We start from the raw sequence: 17,068 nt of genomic DNA on the forward strand, positions 1-17,068 counted from the left end.
TCTGACTCATGGGCATTTTCCAGACTGAAAGTTGATTTGGATGCAATCACAACCATATTTATAAAATACAGAAGTGCTGAATTGGGTAAACGTTTTCATTCTCTCAATTTGCAAAGACTGAGATTTAGCTCAAGCCAAGTAACAGGCATCCTTAAGTATCAGATTCTGATGCTAAGTTTGTTTTTCGGTTTTTTTTTTTCTGATTTTTATGGGCTAGGAGCTAGAGAACTCACACTGATAGCTCACACTGGAGACTAACTAGTGGCTGGCATCTATCTTCCAAGCCATCAAAAAACCTTTCAGAAGAGTCCAGAATTGGTCACTATAAAGCAGTGTGGAGAAGCCATCAGAAAGGTTCTTCGTGTCCTGACAAAAATGTAACAATATAATATTTGGTTGAGTACTGAGTGTACTAATAAAACATATAATGGAAGAAAGCAATAGATAAAGGAATTACTCTTTTTTTGCCATTCAAACTCTTCCAATTGAAATTTTTTTTTTAATTTCTACAGCTTCAGGTACAGCTGTCATTTATTCACTGTTTTTTTGTTAGAAAGGATTTAATCCATAAGAACTAAGACTTTCAGCATTTGCACTGAAATGACATGGGCTGTAGGATGTAGCAAAAGGTATTCACACAGTTATAAATCATATAAATTGTTTTTTAAAAAGGAACAACAATAGAAAGGCTGTACTTTGGCCTCACTTTCTCTGGAGAAGATTTGAAGGCAATTATAACTTTTTTTCTTGGGAATATTTGCCCGAAGCTTTTTCTGAGCTAGACTGCCAAGAGGTGACATTCCTCTTTTCTGCTCTTTCTAATATGTCTGATATTTTTTCTTAAGATTACAGAGAGACAATTTGGAAAAAAACAAACCAATCACAATAACTTGAGAAAGAACACAAATCTTAAACTTATTCCACAAAAGGTGTTTGTAACAACTGACCCAGCTACAAAAACCACTGCCAACTCTATATGGTACAAGAAGCCCTAAGGAATTCAACCCTCCCCGATAACCGGTTGCTTTTACCCACATCTTGCACCTCCCTATACTATCCTACAAGATGGACTCAAATTGAGAGAAAAAGAATAAGCTGAAATGTGCTACCTTAGAATGAGTCAGGCAGCAAGACAAAATTCAATTGCTAATTTATTTACTTAATCAGAAAATATTTATTGAGTGGCATGGAGCTCACAACCTACTAGTCCCTGAGGCTAGTCAATCAAGACAAGCTGCTTGTGTCCAGCAGGGGGAGACAACCATGTAAGGCAATACACATAAGCTATATTTAACACTCAGCATCCAGTCGGTGCACAAAGAATCCTACCAGCTTGTCAAGTAAAGGCTTCACAGAACAAATAGACAACTGTAGAAATGACAGAGAACAGAAAGAGATGGGGTGCAGAAATAGGAAAGGATGTATGAGGAAATACAGATATGTTGATATAGCTGGAAGATGTAAGTGAGGGCTAAGAGCTAAGGTAGCAAAGATGGTAAAGGTTGATATAACAGATGCCTTTGGAACTCACACTAGTTACTTGAATCTCATCTTGAAGTCAGTAAAGTGCATGAAAATAAATTACAAATAGGTGTGCCAGGGAAACCCAATGCAATAGTTCAGGAGAAAGACAATAAAGACCTGAATGAATGAGTGACAGCAAGAGTGAATAGGAAGTGGTTAAACCAAGAGACAGTAAATAAGAAAACATATGTAAGTACTAGATTGGTGCCTGGCAAAGAGAAATGACTAGATATTTATCTGTTATATTTGCTATCATATGTATCAGCCACAAGCAGATTACTTTCAGTAGAGGAAAGGGCTCAGGAAAAGCTCCTGATTGTCTAAGGAATGAGTATTTCCAGCAATATAAGAGCAATGACAACCACAGATCTAAGCATGAGAGGCCTATGTCTGCACTTTGGAGAGCCTCAAATAATCCTCTTCTGGTCATTCCCATCTTCCAAGGGTAGGCAACATGGATTCAAGGAGACCTATCCAGGCAGAGTCCCTAGCTCTCCATTTCTAGATCCTCCTCCTGGCACACAGGAATCACATTCCATGCCTATGTGACCTTAGCCTGATCAGCACTTGGTTTGGGTCTCTTCCTTGTAACCATCATCCTAAAAGCAGACTGAACCACTGATATTCATATCCCTAGGCTGGAGGGATGACTAAGGGGGAGCTATATACGGGGGCAGGGATGGAGCTTGGATGCACGGATGCCATGTCTACAGGCAAGCAGGGGATCCCTTGTATTGTGGGATGGATGCAATGGTGGATGGACAAAGGGAGCAAGCAGCAGGCTCGAAGCCAGGGGCCCTGGGGCAAGAAGGTGGCTTTCTTCCTACCACCACATTCTAGCACAGATGTATGAAGAGTCCAAGAATTCTAAATTCAAACTTGGCTTTTCACATTATTATAGAGATTTATTTGTCAAGATTGGGGGATAGAACGTATTTTATTTAATGACTTAATTTATAATATTTAAATACATACACATATGATATGTAGACCTCTGTTTTACACTTGTCTGGAGCCCTGTGAAGACTGGAAATGGAACTTGATGGAAAACTGAATTTTCTTAAGAAATCTTACCAAACAGCATTCCTACATTGGATGAAAGTTAACACATACTTACAAATACAGAAATTAACAAGAAGGCAGGGAACATTTCCAAAGTAAAAGGAAAACAAACAAACAAAAAAGATAAAAAGACACAAGAGATATAATGGGAAATCTCTTCCAGTTCAAAGAGGAGAAATAAGAGGAAAAGGGGAGAAGCAAAATTTTCAAAGAAATAATGTCTGAAAACTTTCAGAATTTATATAGAAATATGCTTCTTCAGGTTCAGGGAGCTCAACAAATCCAAAGCTAGATACAGAAAAATGAATCAAAACCTAAAACTTGTAACAATAAAGAATTATAAAAGGGAGGATTTCAAAGCAGTCATGGGAGGAAGATATAACATGCACACAGAAGGTGAAATGGCACTGACTAGACTTCCGATAGCAACAAAGGAAGCCAAAAGACAGCAGAGCAGTACCTGACGCTTCTGAAAGAAGGCAGCTGTCAACCAGAATTAAGGACACAGATAAACTATCACTCCAGAGCAAGGGCAAAAATAAAGACATTTCCAGATAAAGGTGGATAGTTTAGTACAAATAGAACCTCACAAAAAGAACTTGTTTTGAAGAAGTAAGGAACTATATCCAGAAATATTTTAGAATCTAATATTTCATTTTAGAACAGGGGAAACGATAAACATGGAGAAATTTAAACAAACATTAACAGTACAAGTTGAAAATCATTATAATAATGTTAAATTTGGAGAGTGTTATGGATGAATTGTATTTCTCCCCAGCATTCACATATTGAAGTCTTCAACCCCCAGCTCAGAAAGTGACCTTTTTTTGAGATTGGGTCTTCAGAAAGGTAATCACGTTAAAGTGCGGTCACTGGGTGAGCCCTGATCTAATAGGACTGGAGTCTTTATAAAAAGAAATTTGGACACAGAGACATGCATAAAGGGAAGATGAAACAAAGAAATACAGGGAGAAGATGGCCATCTACCAGCCAAGGAGAGTGGCCTGGAACTGATTCTTTCCTCAGAAAGGAACCAACCCTGCTGACACCTTGATTTTGGACACCAAGAACCCAAAACTGTGAGACAACAAATTTGTTATTTAAGTTAACCAGATTATGGTAAAAAAATAAAAGTGAGAATTATAATGTTGTAATTAATGACATTAAGACTGGTGGGGATGGTAGTAAAACTCTTAAGTCTCAAGACTATTACAGAGACATTAACATCATATTGAAAGCATCCATGTAAAAACCGGGATGGATAAATGACGGGAATAGGGAGAATACTTCCAAAGTCAACTGAACAGGAAAAGTAGAATTTAAAACCAAAACCTCAATTTAAAAAAAAAAGATGGCAATAAATAAGGAGGAAATATCCAAAGGAAGGGAAAACAAAGTATGCAATGAGATGGTAAAAGTAATTGCAAATATTAATACACCATTTATTAAAGAACTAAATGAACGACATTCAACTCTTGAAAGGAAAAGACAGATAAGATTAAAAAAAACCCAAAATCTAGCAATAACATTTACCAAAGACACATCTAAAATATAAGGGCATACTCACATATAACCAGGTGTCTACAAGAACTTTTGAAAAGCAGTTTGGAAAAAGAATTATAAGAAAATTAAGAGTAAAATTTTTGAGGTGTATCTTTAAAATATCATGGCGTATTTTATAAATTATTTTAAAAAACAGCTTAAGAGAATTTGCCATCTTACTAAATGGTAGCATATATTATTTATATATACAGTTAACAGGCAATTAGAGAAAAAATGTTCTTCTTTTCCTTTTGTTTTAATATCTGAAAAACATATGGGGCGTTTAAATAAAATACTGAGGCTCCACAAAGATAAGAAATTACTTTGTTAATAGCACATTTTCTGCATTAAGCATAAATGATTATTATACTGTTATTATAGTAAGAGATAACTTTTCAAGCAATGTGATATTCATTAAGTTATTAATATAGTAGTTATCCAGAGACTGCAATATGAAATGAAATTTCAACTAGGGACATCTAAAACACATATTTTCACTTTTTTTGATTAATCACATTCTAGGTTAGCTAAAAATTAATATAGAAATTACTAATAACTTTGAGAGACAAATTACAACGAGTAAGCCATCGAGCTAGCAGAGAATCTGTGACTCCAAGTATGTGAAAAGATAAAAGTCCACAAGATAGAAAATAAAATTTTTTGTTTGGCTAGAAGGCAATCAAAATTGATGGAGTGTAAAAAATATATTGATCAATTCTTTTTCAGAATTACACTATATCTGTTTAAGTTCAATTAAAAACAAACAATTTTTTGGTTGTATTTTCATGTATGGTATATACATAATGTAAGTGATGCTAATTATATTCAGAAGTTCTAGAATAAATGAAGAAATTCTAAGAGTATCTGACTGCCTCATATGTAAAGTAACGGTTTCAGCACTCAGGATATTTTGAACTGGGTAATTCTTGCTCGTATGTGGAAGAGGTGGGCAGGAGGCTGGCCTGAGCTTTGTAGGATGTTCAGCAGCATCCCTGGCCTTTACTCCTCCGATAACCAGCAGCACCTCCCTGGCTCCTCTCACCCCCTCCCCCAAGTCGTGATAATCAAAACTGTCTTCAGACATTGCAAAACGTCTCCTGTGGGGCAAAATTATCCCTGGTTGAGAATCACTGATTTAATTTGAGCATTTCTAGCTCATTTTCTTTTTCTTAGTGATACTTCAAGAGATTTTCAATTTCATTTTAGATTACAAATATACCCAATATATAGCCCAGGAGTCTTTATCTAAGAAAATGATTGACACTTGAATGGGAGCAGTGATAACTATGTAAAGCTACATCTTTCACAGGGTATTATTAAAGTAGACTGAAACATTTTCAGTTGTGTAACATGACTATTAAGAAGGCTCATTAGCATTCTTTGGGGCTACCTCTATGTATTAGGGATCTCAGTTGCAAATCGAATCTCAGTGCAAATTTAATTTAAAGGAAGAGGAGTTAGAGGCTATCTGGTGTAACCCAAGGGCAAGATAGCAGCTGGGTTGTCATCTGCAAGCTGGGGCAGTGTCAGGCCCAGAAATATTCTCATCATCCAATTTCTCTTTCTATGCCTACTTTATGTTTTTATTTTAAACTTTTTACTATGAAAATTTCCAATTATACACGAAATTAGAGGGAAGAGTGCAGTTAACACCAATTCACCTGTAACTCAGCTTCATCAATTACAATATTCTATCATTCTTGTTTCATCTCTTACTTTCCCCTTTCACTCTACATTACTGGAGTGTATGAAAGCAAATTCGAGACATGGTAACATTTTGTTAATAAATATTTTTGTATATACTGCTAAAAGATATGCTCCTTTTGTGACATAACTATGAAATTACTGCCACCTGTAAATTCAAAACAATTTCTTAATGTTATCAAATATTCCATCAGTGCTCAACTTTCCTTGTCTCATCAGTGTCTTTTAATAGTTGATTTATTTAAATTAGAGTCCAACAAGTTCAGTGTTTAGCACTTGATTGATCTGTCACTTTAATATGTTCTAATCTATAATAATTCCCAGGCTCTCTTTTTTTTCCCATAGTCCCTTGGTTGGTCAAAGAAACTTGGTTATTTGTCCTACAGAAATGCCTAAATTGCAGATTTGGCTAACTATACCACCTTACCATTTGGTGTCCCTATCTTCTGTGTCTATCTTTTAATCTGGATATTTGGATCTGGATGCTGATCAGACTCAGATTCAAATTTCTGGCAAGAATATTTCATAGTAGTTACAGTATATAGCTCTTACTGCATCGTATCAGAAGGCAAAATTGTTAAATAGTCTCTCTTCTGTGCAATTAAGTTCCCCATCACTTCTTCATTCTTCATTAAATGTCTGATTGTCCAAAATTATGTATTTAGCATTATGTAGCTTTTGTGTGTCCAAGGACACCATACTGACAACTAGTTTTCCTTAAAATCACAGTGAGCCCATTGACAATGAGTCTCTACTACAAATAGACTTAACATATGACCCAGGAATCCCGCTCCTGGGCATATATCCAGAAGGAACCCTACTTCAAAAGACACCTGCACCCCAATGTTCATAGCAGCACTATTTACAATAGCCAAGACATGGAAACAGCCTAAATGTCCATCAACAAATGACTGGATAAAGAAGATGTGGTATATTTATACAATGGAATACTATTCAGCCATAAAAACTGAACATAACTCCAGTTGCAGCAACACGGATGTTCCTGGAGAATGTCATTCTAAGTGAAGTAAGCCAGAAAGAGAAAGAAAAATACCATATGAGATCGCTCATATGTGGAATCTAAAAAACAAAAACAAAAACAAACGAACATAAATACAAAACAGAAACAGACTCATAGACATAGAATACAAACTTGTGGTTGCCAAGGGGGCGAGGGGTGGGAAGGGACAGACTGGGATTACAAAATGCAGAACAGATGAACAAGATTATACTGCATAGCACAGGGAAATATATACAAGATCTTGTGGTAGTTCACAGCGAAAAAAAAATGTGACAATGAATATATCTATGTTCATGTATAACTGAAATATTGTGCTTTACGCTGGAATTTCACACAACATTGTAAAATGACTATAACTCAATAAAGAAATGTTTAAAAACAAAAAGTCTCTATTTTTGAAAGGATTCTGAGTCACGTTTGAGCACTACAGCAGCATCACTGTGGCAAGCGGATAACTTCCCCAACATTATTTGAAGAGGATAAAACTCATTCAGATGTATAATTGCTAGTAAATTTGCTTAAAATCCAAATGTCATGGCCTTATAATCACACTATAAAGCTGGTGACAAAACTGGTAATAATAACTCCCTAGATGTGACTAGTGCTCTAGACCTTCCTCAGCATTTTCACATCCTGAATCTCATTCAGTTCTCCGGACAGACGAGAGGTGCTGCTGGCAGGCCATCCCGGGCACTCAGGATGGACGTGCACCTCCCCGACAGTCCTTCTGCTGTCCTCCGGCAGAAGAGGGCTGACGGCTGATAATGGAATTGTTTCTTTCATGAATGCAATGTTGCTACCAGAGATAGCTTACTCAACTTTAATAACCAACTTTAAAATATGGAGGTCAAAGTCGCAAAATTGGACTGGGGCTTTGTGGGCAAAACTATTAAAACAGGTTGCACAGGTTAGAAATGACTATGAGGACCGTCTACATCATATGATGGAGGAGGAAACTGAGACCAAAAGTGGGAAACGTAAAAACGAGGCAATCACCCACAGGGATTGTATTTCATTTATTACTTTATCATGAATTACTAAGATTCTTATTATCTGTGCATTAAAATCTAGTATCACTCAATACTACACTAGGCTGAGACCATGAGAAATTCAAAATTAGATCTCTGTGAGAAAAAGTCGACAGAAGGCCTGTCAGTGAGATGTACGTACTAATTTCTAGCCAGACTGTTCCAAAGACAGGAAAAATGAAAAATAAAACAAGCATATGGATGCTCGTGAACACAGGAAAGATCACTTAACTTCATTATATTATATATATAACTATATCATTTCTGGTTTGATAAATCTTTGAGGGTCTTGTACATTCAAGGATCTAAACAGGTGCCCTAGAAGACGCAGCTATGGACTGGAAATTGTCTTTGACTCCAAGCAAGGAGGGTAATGTGAAATGTGATAAAACATTAAAATAAACAATTAAGATGATGAATGTTATAAATGCTATGAAAATGTTACAGGTAAAAACTACAGAAAGCTAATTCCAACCGGAGGTAGTTAGACTTCATGAAAGGGGTGGCAATTTTCAAGGATGAACAGGATTCAGGCCTTCGAGGCAGAGACTGTGTGTGGCTTCAGCAAAACAAAGGTTTGAGAAAAATGTTTCTGTCCTCTGGAAAGAAAAATGAATATCATGGTTTGAGGACAAAGTAGCACAAAGGAAGGATAAAGGCAAGAGATCAAAATGCAGTGGGATGAAGTTGGGAGGGCTGTGGATTCCATGCCAGGGAATGGGGCTTCGTTTCAATGACAATGAGACACCTTCAAAGGACTTTTCAGCAGGGACACGCATATTTAATACACTGATGTAGAAGGATTCTTCTGCAGCTGTATTAAAGATTAATTGAAAGGGAAAGAGAGTGGAGATGGCTGGGAAGAAAACCAACCAACCTCTAAATCAGGAAATGAAAGCAGGGAGAGGAAAATGAACAGGAGAACTGAAGAAGCAGCCAGGCCATGACTACATAATGGCTGAAGCCACTTGCGACCTCAATTTGATGTTCCTACTTTTCGGGGAATCAGATTTTTGTGTTTAAACTTCTATGTGAATCTTTAAATAATGTAATTTTAAAATGCCAAAAAACATATCCCCTACATCATAGGGGTATATACTGTTTCATTCTTTCTGCCATAAAATGGTATCTAACAATGGCTGGCACAGAATAATCATTTAATGGATTTTTCTTACAGTTCAGGTGTGAAAAAATGGTAGGCTGCAAACACCACCATGTTAACTGATGAGATAATGACATTTACTTGCCATGGTTTTAGGTTTTAGTGACCCAGCTGAGGAACAACTGAAGCCCATAACCATTAAAAAGCCTATCTCTAGAGAGGGGAGGGCATAGCTCAGTGGTGCAGCACATGCCTAGCATGCAACAGGCCCTGGGTTCAGTCCCCAGCATCACCGTTAAATAAACAACTAAATAAACCTAATTTCCTCCCCATGCCAAAAAAAAAAAAACCCTTTCTCTAAGTGTGCAGGATTTACTCAATGTTCATATATAAAACATATGGTTAAAAATAGTAAGTGAAAATTATTTGGGCCAACATTAAGTTCTTAAAACTGGAAAAAGATTTTTTTTTTTTTTTTTGCATGAGAAAAGATGGGAAAATTCATCCAGAATTAAGTTTTTCTATCTAGGTGGAACACTGAAGAAATCATATGATAATCAATTTGCTCACATCTAGAAAGCGTAAAAGCACAACAGGATATACAAAGCAGTGTATAAATATGTGAAAGAAAACCTCAGAGCACTTTATATTTCTCTAAGTGACAGAGCAGCCAGCATCTCTGATGGTGGAAGCCCTCAAAAACCTGTGTAGTGTCAGGATTTCCATTAGACTTTTGTTTTCATCATATGTAATATTTCTGAACACAATTCAATTCAATATGCTGTTGCCAGATAGTGGAACAAATAAAATGCAGTTAACTTCTAGTGTCTTCACGTCGCCTGGGCCCCATGGGGTCTCACTGGAAGTGACTGCCACTCCATCAGACAGCCAGGAGTGGCCCCAGGGGACTGTCTGTCTCCCTCTTTGGGTTATATTGTGTTGCTTTTAGTTATTTCCTTCATAATAGGAATAATAGATCTTTCCGTGTACACGAGCTTTTCTCTTTCACATTTAAAGGCATCCAATCCCCTCTCAAATCAGACGGAAGCACGTAGCTATCTCTGGGTGATGAGGGGTGAAGGGTGGAGCAAAGTGGGATCATTATGACAGAAAGACAAGGAGACAAGTCTTAATATTTAGTTTCTGGTCATCCTATCCACAGCCTCTTGGACTAACCTGACTATAATCACTCATTCATTCATCCAACCAATAAATATTTCCTGAATGCCTATTTTATCCCAAATACTGTCTAAGCCCTGGAGATACATGGTGAACAAACCTTCTTTCCTTGTGGAGCTTCTATTCTATTCATGTTTCCAGAAAAGAAAACAGGTAAATATTTTCAGTGGGGATACAATCCACGGGGAAACAAGACAGCTGATTTGGGAGAAGAGCACCATTTTAGGGTGGGGAGAGTTACAGGGAAAGCACTGTCTTTAAAGGGGATTTAGGGAAGGCCTTGCTGAGATGACATATGAGCATGTCCTGAGCGGGACGAGTTACTGGACCCTGTGAGTAATGGTGGGATGAGAATTCCAGGCAAATGAAAGAGCAGGACAAAGGCCCTGAGAGGGGAGCCTGCCTGGTTCACCTGAGGAACAGTAAGCAGACTGGCCAGTGAGGCTGGCGGGGAGTCAAGGAGGGGAACGGGGTAATGTGCACCCAGGTCTCCATTTATAACAATGACTGACTGACACAGACTGGCTAATGTCAATGAAAGAAGGATTTCCTGCTGACAGTTCCAGAGAGAGGACGACACACCACACCATGCAGAGCCACGGAGGAAAATTCAGTCAGGAGGCCGGAGCACGAGTGAGGAGAACGCACAGGACACAGCCTTGCCCGGGGTTTCTGTGGGAAAGGCCAGGAAGGCAGGGTAAACCGCTTGGTACCAGCTAGCATGAATAATTCCAGCAGCCTGTGCCACACCGGGCTGTCTGTGATTGTCTGGTCTCCGGCCCGGGCTCGATTTCGGGCAGGAGAAACACTGAAGCGGTGTGTGAGAGCGACATGAAAGAGGTGGTTGGGAAGATCGACTCAGTATCGATCAGAGGGTTTGTAATATGATTTTCACGTGCCAGCAAAAACTGGATCATGGGGAGATGTAAACAAGTGTGGCCGTTAGTTTGGCCCAGTGATTAATGGATGCCAAGGAGACAAATACAGGATTTATAAAAACCCAGTCAGAGTACAGTGGCCGGAATACAAGGCCAGAAAAGTCAAAGATGCAGATGATTGATGCAGTTGTCTATAAGCCGTTGTGTTTTGGATTTTACTTTCAGTGAGATAAGAAGGCAGTTGAAAAGCCTTGAGCCGAGGAGTGGCGTGACCTGCCTTAGACTTTAAAGGGACCTCTGTGGCTGCCATGCTGCTGTGACAGAAATAGTTTGGGGGAAGACAGAAGGACATCCGTAGTCTCGTTTCTGACTTACTAACTTGAGGCATCTGTTAGACATCCAGGTACACCTGTCGACAAATCAGCAGGTTATATAATCTGTTTCTAATTATGTATCTGGAAATCTTTGGTTTATTTCAGGTGATTTTTTTTAAGGCCAGGAGACTAAACGAGGTCCCTCTAGGGACTGGGCACAGATGGAGAGGGGCGGTGACTGAGCTCCGTGGCACTGGAACATTGAGAGATAGGGAAATGAGCTGAAACCGATACAACAGACTCAGAAGGAACAGACAGTAAGAGAAGAGAACCATGGTGCCCCGGAGGATGTGTGAAAATTTTGCTTTGAGAAGGAAATGGTGATCAAGTGTTGAACTCTCCCCAAGGTTTTAATAAGAGGAGGGTGACTGCATTTAGCAATTTGGAGGTCTTCGGTGACACTGATAAGACGTACTTTAGTAGAGCGATATGGATGAAAGACTAACTGGAGAGGATTCAACAGAAAATGGGAGGAGAGAAATCCAAGACAGAGTATAGACGACTTCTTGTAGGAGTTTTGCTGTATAAACAAGCAGAGAATTGAGAGGGACTGGAGATAAACACTGGGTCGAGGAAGTTGTTATTTCATTTTTTAACATGGTTGGTGTCATGGTGTGTTTTCATGTCTATGGGACTAAGTCAGTAAAGTGGGAACAATAAGGAGACCAGACAGAGTCAGGGAAGTTGATGGAGAGATGTTCTTAAGTGAGTAAGAGGGGATAAGATCAAGTGAGTAAACAGGAGAGTCAGTCTTAGATGGGAGCCGGAGCATTTTATTCACAGTATTAGCAGGGAATACAGAGTGTAGGGCTACAGGTAGGGATGTAATGGCAGATGTGGTGGAAGTTACTTCCCGATTGCTTTCTGTTTTCTTCAGTGTAATGAGAAGCTGAGATTATAGAATGGGGAGGAGGTTTTGGATCTCTTTCATTTCACACCCCTAAAGTATATACGACCTTCCCATCACTGGCAAACAATAACTAACCCACAATAATGCTTCATCCACTATTCACCGTCCGTATCTCTGGAGAAGGGTGTGTCAGAATGTGCAACAACTAAAGATAGTGCCCCTCCGTGTATTTCAGATGTGCCTTTTCAGAGAAGTGGTGCCTTATTCCCTCTCCAGTGGGAATCTACTATTTAAAGAGTTTTCTCTAAGGATACTCTCTGCCCCTTGCAAAAAAGTTTCCACTTCATCAGTCTGGTCCTTACTGCTTGCTGGACATGTGCAGGCTTTTTGGTATCTATAAATAGGTTCATGCCTGGTTTCGAGACCAATATTAATATTATAGAAGCACATAATTACTGATTCTTACAAGTGCTGTGAAAAAAGGAGGTAAATCTGAACTGAAATCTGAAGGAGAAGGGGGATAGGCAAAAAAGAAAGAGCACACACACAGACCTTGAAGTAGGCATTGGAGAAGCCAAAAAGGGGCCAATGAGGTAGGAACACAGAAAATGAAGGAGTAAAGGGGGATGGAGACAGAAAGTGAAAAAGTTGGAGAGACAGGCCAGCATTAGGTGATGCAGAATCTTATAGGTCATTTTCTGAGTTTTGGGTTTTATCCTAAGACTAATGGAAAGCCAATGAAGTCATTTATGCAGAAAGTTAACGTGATCAGATCTGCATTGCAAAAGCAGTTCACAGGTGAGAGATGGTTTTCCTTTTTATGCAGTGAGCTCCAAATATAGGTATGGTGGTTTAAAGGAGCCAGAGAATCAGGCATGCATGAGCAAATCTGCTATAAGTATTTAAAGACCAGAAGGATGAACATATGAAATGAAGCTGGGAAGGCAATATTGATTGAGTCCATCATTTAAGTTTTCCACCCCGCAAATCTATATCCACAGACCTTAACTGTCTCCGTATTTGTCTTACCAATGAAGTCATTTCCTGAATTTCCTCCCATTCTTCTTTCCCAAGATCCAGTCCTGGTCTCTTTTATTTTCTCATTGAATCTTAACAACTGTCATCTCTTCAGCTTCCCAAAGCTTTCAAATGCTCAGAACTTAAAGGCTTTTCTTCTAATACACCCTTCCCTCTACCACACTATTTCTAGGTTCTGCATTTCTATCACCGTTGCTGCTTTAAAAGGTAGTTGTACTTTCTCACCTCCAGTAAGTCACTCACAGTCTGTTAACAACAGTTGTCTCTCCCTCCAGCCTAGGTACAAAACCCTCCATCTTGGGGCAGGATTCAGGGATTAACTCAAAGTGCTGTCCCAATGTTAAGCAATCATTTGCTGACAAGCAACCAGTAGGATTAATTTGGTTGATAATTTGATCACTGTTGAGAAACTTATTTTTAAAAATGGTTGCTGAGGAATTACTATGACACTAGATACTGACTTTCAGCTATATCTCATTGGTAACCATTTGATTGATCCAAAATTTCCTTACATAGTTGGGAGCCCCAATTACAGAGAAGAGAAAGTCACATAGTTTTTCTTTTAAAATGAGCAGAACTACTACTGAGTATGACGAGCTTTTATGTAGTTGTCAAAGGTTAGTATAAACACTAATTAAAAAGAAAAATAATGGTTAAAGTATTTTTAATGTTAACTGAACAAATGTTTTTACTATGACCGACTTAAAATGTAGGTACCATTATCTAAAGCATAACAGTTTTGTGAGTTTTAAAGTATTTTTAGGTTAATTTGTCCAATGATGACAAAACTACTTAGACTTTATTTTCACATAATGCATGTAGGTTCACATATATTATATCAACATGATTTTTAAATTATAGAGCTTTTCATAGTGATGGTGAATGCTAATATGAACAATACAGCATGACTATTCCAAAAACCCCTCTGAACCGCCTTTAGAACTTGCTTTTTATCTCTGCCTAGAGATTCATTTGGTTTAGGGATCTCCTGAGTTAACTCCATGAGTGAGTTCTCCTGGTAGCCCTCACATGTTTCCAGTCAATGGCAGTTTTAAATGAAATTTCACCGAAGTTCAGCACAGTAAATTAGCTCTGGGCTAGGAAGCGTTGTGCAGAGTTACAGAAAAGACAATAGTCTTGCTCTTTATATTTTTTATTAGAAATGACATTTATAGGGTGGGGAGGAGGACACTTTCAGTTGCTTAAACAATAGCCATTCCCTGCTCTGCCCTGTTCTTCTTTGCTAGTATACCCTACTTTCCTTACTGTAGAGGCAGAAGACTCCACATAGTCCCTCAGTCTCTCTCAGGTAGAGCATGGGCATGTGACTCAGCCTTCATCAAGGGGACCCAAGCTAAAGTTTGCCAATAGGCTCCTTGGAAATACTTTTGTTTTTCGTAAAAAGAGGATGTGCTGGAGCTGTGGCAGCCTCCCAGTGACCATGAGGAAACAAACTTATCGATAAACACCAACACACTAAAACTGCAGATCAGAAAGAACGAACCTGGGTCTCTGATGCCATAATGAGGTCTCTAAAGCAAGCTTGGAGCCATCCTACATTTATACTTTATTTGGTCTATTACATTTTTCCCTTGCATAATTCATCTTTATTTGGGAATAATGACCTGATTAAATCTCTAAGTAAACATGTTAATTAAATATCTTGCTAGTAGTTACAAGTAGAACGGTAATGGAGAATTCTTATCTCTGGACACTTTTAACAGATTCTATCTTGACTGTCCAGGTCTTTAATGATAAACAGACTTAGAATTTATTAATTTATGAGGCTTGGCCAGCTACAAAATGCCATGTCAGCTACATAATTAGTCGAGTACAAAATGAAGTTTTATAACCATCACATCTCCCTTTGTGTAAGCAAGGCTCTACATGCATCATTTAAAGGCTTTATATATTAAATCTGGGCCAGGGTGAATAATACTAACACTATAAGGAAAGATGCAGAATACTGTGTTACTAGTCCCAGACTTTACCATATTTCACCTCTATTTCCTTTGAATTATTAGAAAAGTTTGATACAGGATCAGGTATCTGGATTTTGTAAATGTGATTTGACAACTAAACCCTTCGTGGTATCTCACTGTCACTACTTATAACTTTCATATACCTTTCATGTTGTAATGAGAAATATAAAATGGCAACTCAAGCAGGACAACAATATTTTCAGAAGCTGTCTAAAGAGCAACGCAATGCTTTCTCCCTTCTCATCAACTCTGTATGGGTTCTTCCTAACTAAAAGCCAAGACTCTCAAACTGGCCGTGGAGAAAATTTTCATTTTAAACTGTGTTTTGAGATCTGAAGAGGAAGACTGTGTATCCTTCAGAAATCCTAGACTTTGAGCTGAGCTCAGTAAGTAGGGGTCTTGTTTGAGGAGGCAGGGGTTGGAAGAAACATACTTAAGTTAGAGGGAGAAGTGTGTCTGGATATGGGAAAGCCTTGTTGCACAGACTAATATTTGCCTCTCAAAACCATTTTTTCCTTCTTACATAGTCATAGGATTTCTACTGAATCACAAGCTACTCAATGTGAAACAGCATTCCCCACTTCCCTGACAGCTAGGTTCAGTCTTGTGACTCAGTTCTAGCCAGTGAAACATCAGTGGGATCATCATGTACAATTTCCACATCATGGCCATAAAGGGAAAAAAAACAGTAGCCTCTGTTTTCCATTTTCATTCTCCCTTTCTCTGACTAGCAGAAACCATACTGTACCATGAGATGGAGGCTGTTTCTTAAAGACGAAAGGGCAACAAAACAGAAGAAGACAGGATATTTGATATTTATAGAATTACCATGGTAGCCTGGACCCTAGGCTTTTGCATGGAAGAGAAAATAAAAATTCCTTTGGATCAAGACACTATTATCTTCGTTCTCTACTACTGAGCTGAACCAATATTCAAACTAACATATTCACTCAGCCTCATAATGATTCAGCATTTGCCCTCTCTCTGTATATATATTGTATTTGGTCCTTTAAGTTTTTATATATTTAAATTATATATCTTGAAAACTCTTAGCATAGTCAACTAAAAGTGTTATTATTACTATGCAAAAAAGGGAAGAATAGATAATTGGGGAACAACTAGCAGTTTCTGTCATATTGGATTATTTTGGTAAATGAACAAAATACAATTTCAGCGGCACATGGGCTTAAAATATTATTTAACAAGTTTATTTCTCAATTATCACCATCCACAGATTTTCCTCACCTGTTATTTTAAGAAAATGTTAGCATTTGCCTAAAGTTCTCAATATAAACTCTTTTTTGCATCATGAGCCTTCCCAAAATAATCAGGTAGCTTAAACTTGTTCCTAGAAAATCATTTTGGTTGGAAGGATGTCAGTACAGAAGCTCCTACATTTATAAACTTTTAAATTAAGAAGTTTTGTGCATGTACAAAAGCTGCCCTCTAAGGCAAAGCACATTAACCTTGGACTTTACAAGCATTTGGAAGGATAGTATTAGGGTTTTTTTTAATTTCCTCAACCAATTTTTGTTTTGCATTTTTTCCTGTTGGTTTTATATATTTTATGAATGTATGTTCACTGGCACTTGAAAAATGCAAAAGCAGTGAGAATGTGTAAAAAAGACTTCTGATTTAGAATGAAAACAGTAATAATAAAATTAAGCAATTTGTGAGAAGATAATTTTGTTTGTACATAAAGAATAGTAGGGAGTATGATCTTAAAGGAAAAGAGTAAATCATGCAATGTGTGGAAAGAACTACAGACCTCTGCAATAGTACGT

Source organism: Camelus ferus, chromosome 12, assembly GCF_009834535.1.
Source record: "Camelus ferus isolate YT-003-E chromosome 12, BCGSAC_Cfer_1.0, whole genome shotgun sequence".
In the NCBI taxonomy this organism is placed as follows: Eukaryota; Metazoa; Chordata; class Mammalia; order Artiodactyla; family Camelidae; genus Camelus; species Camelus ferus.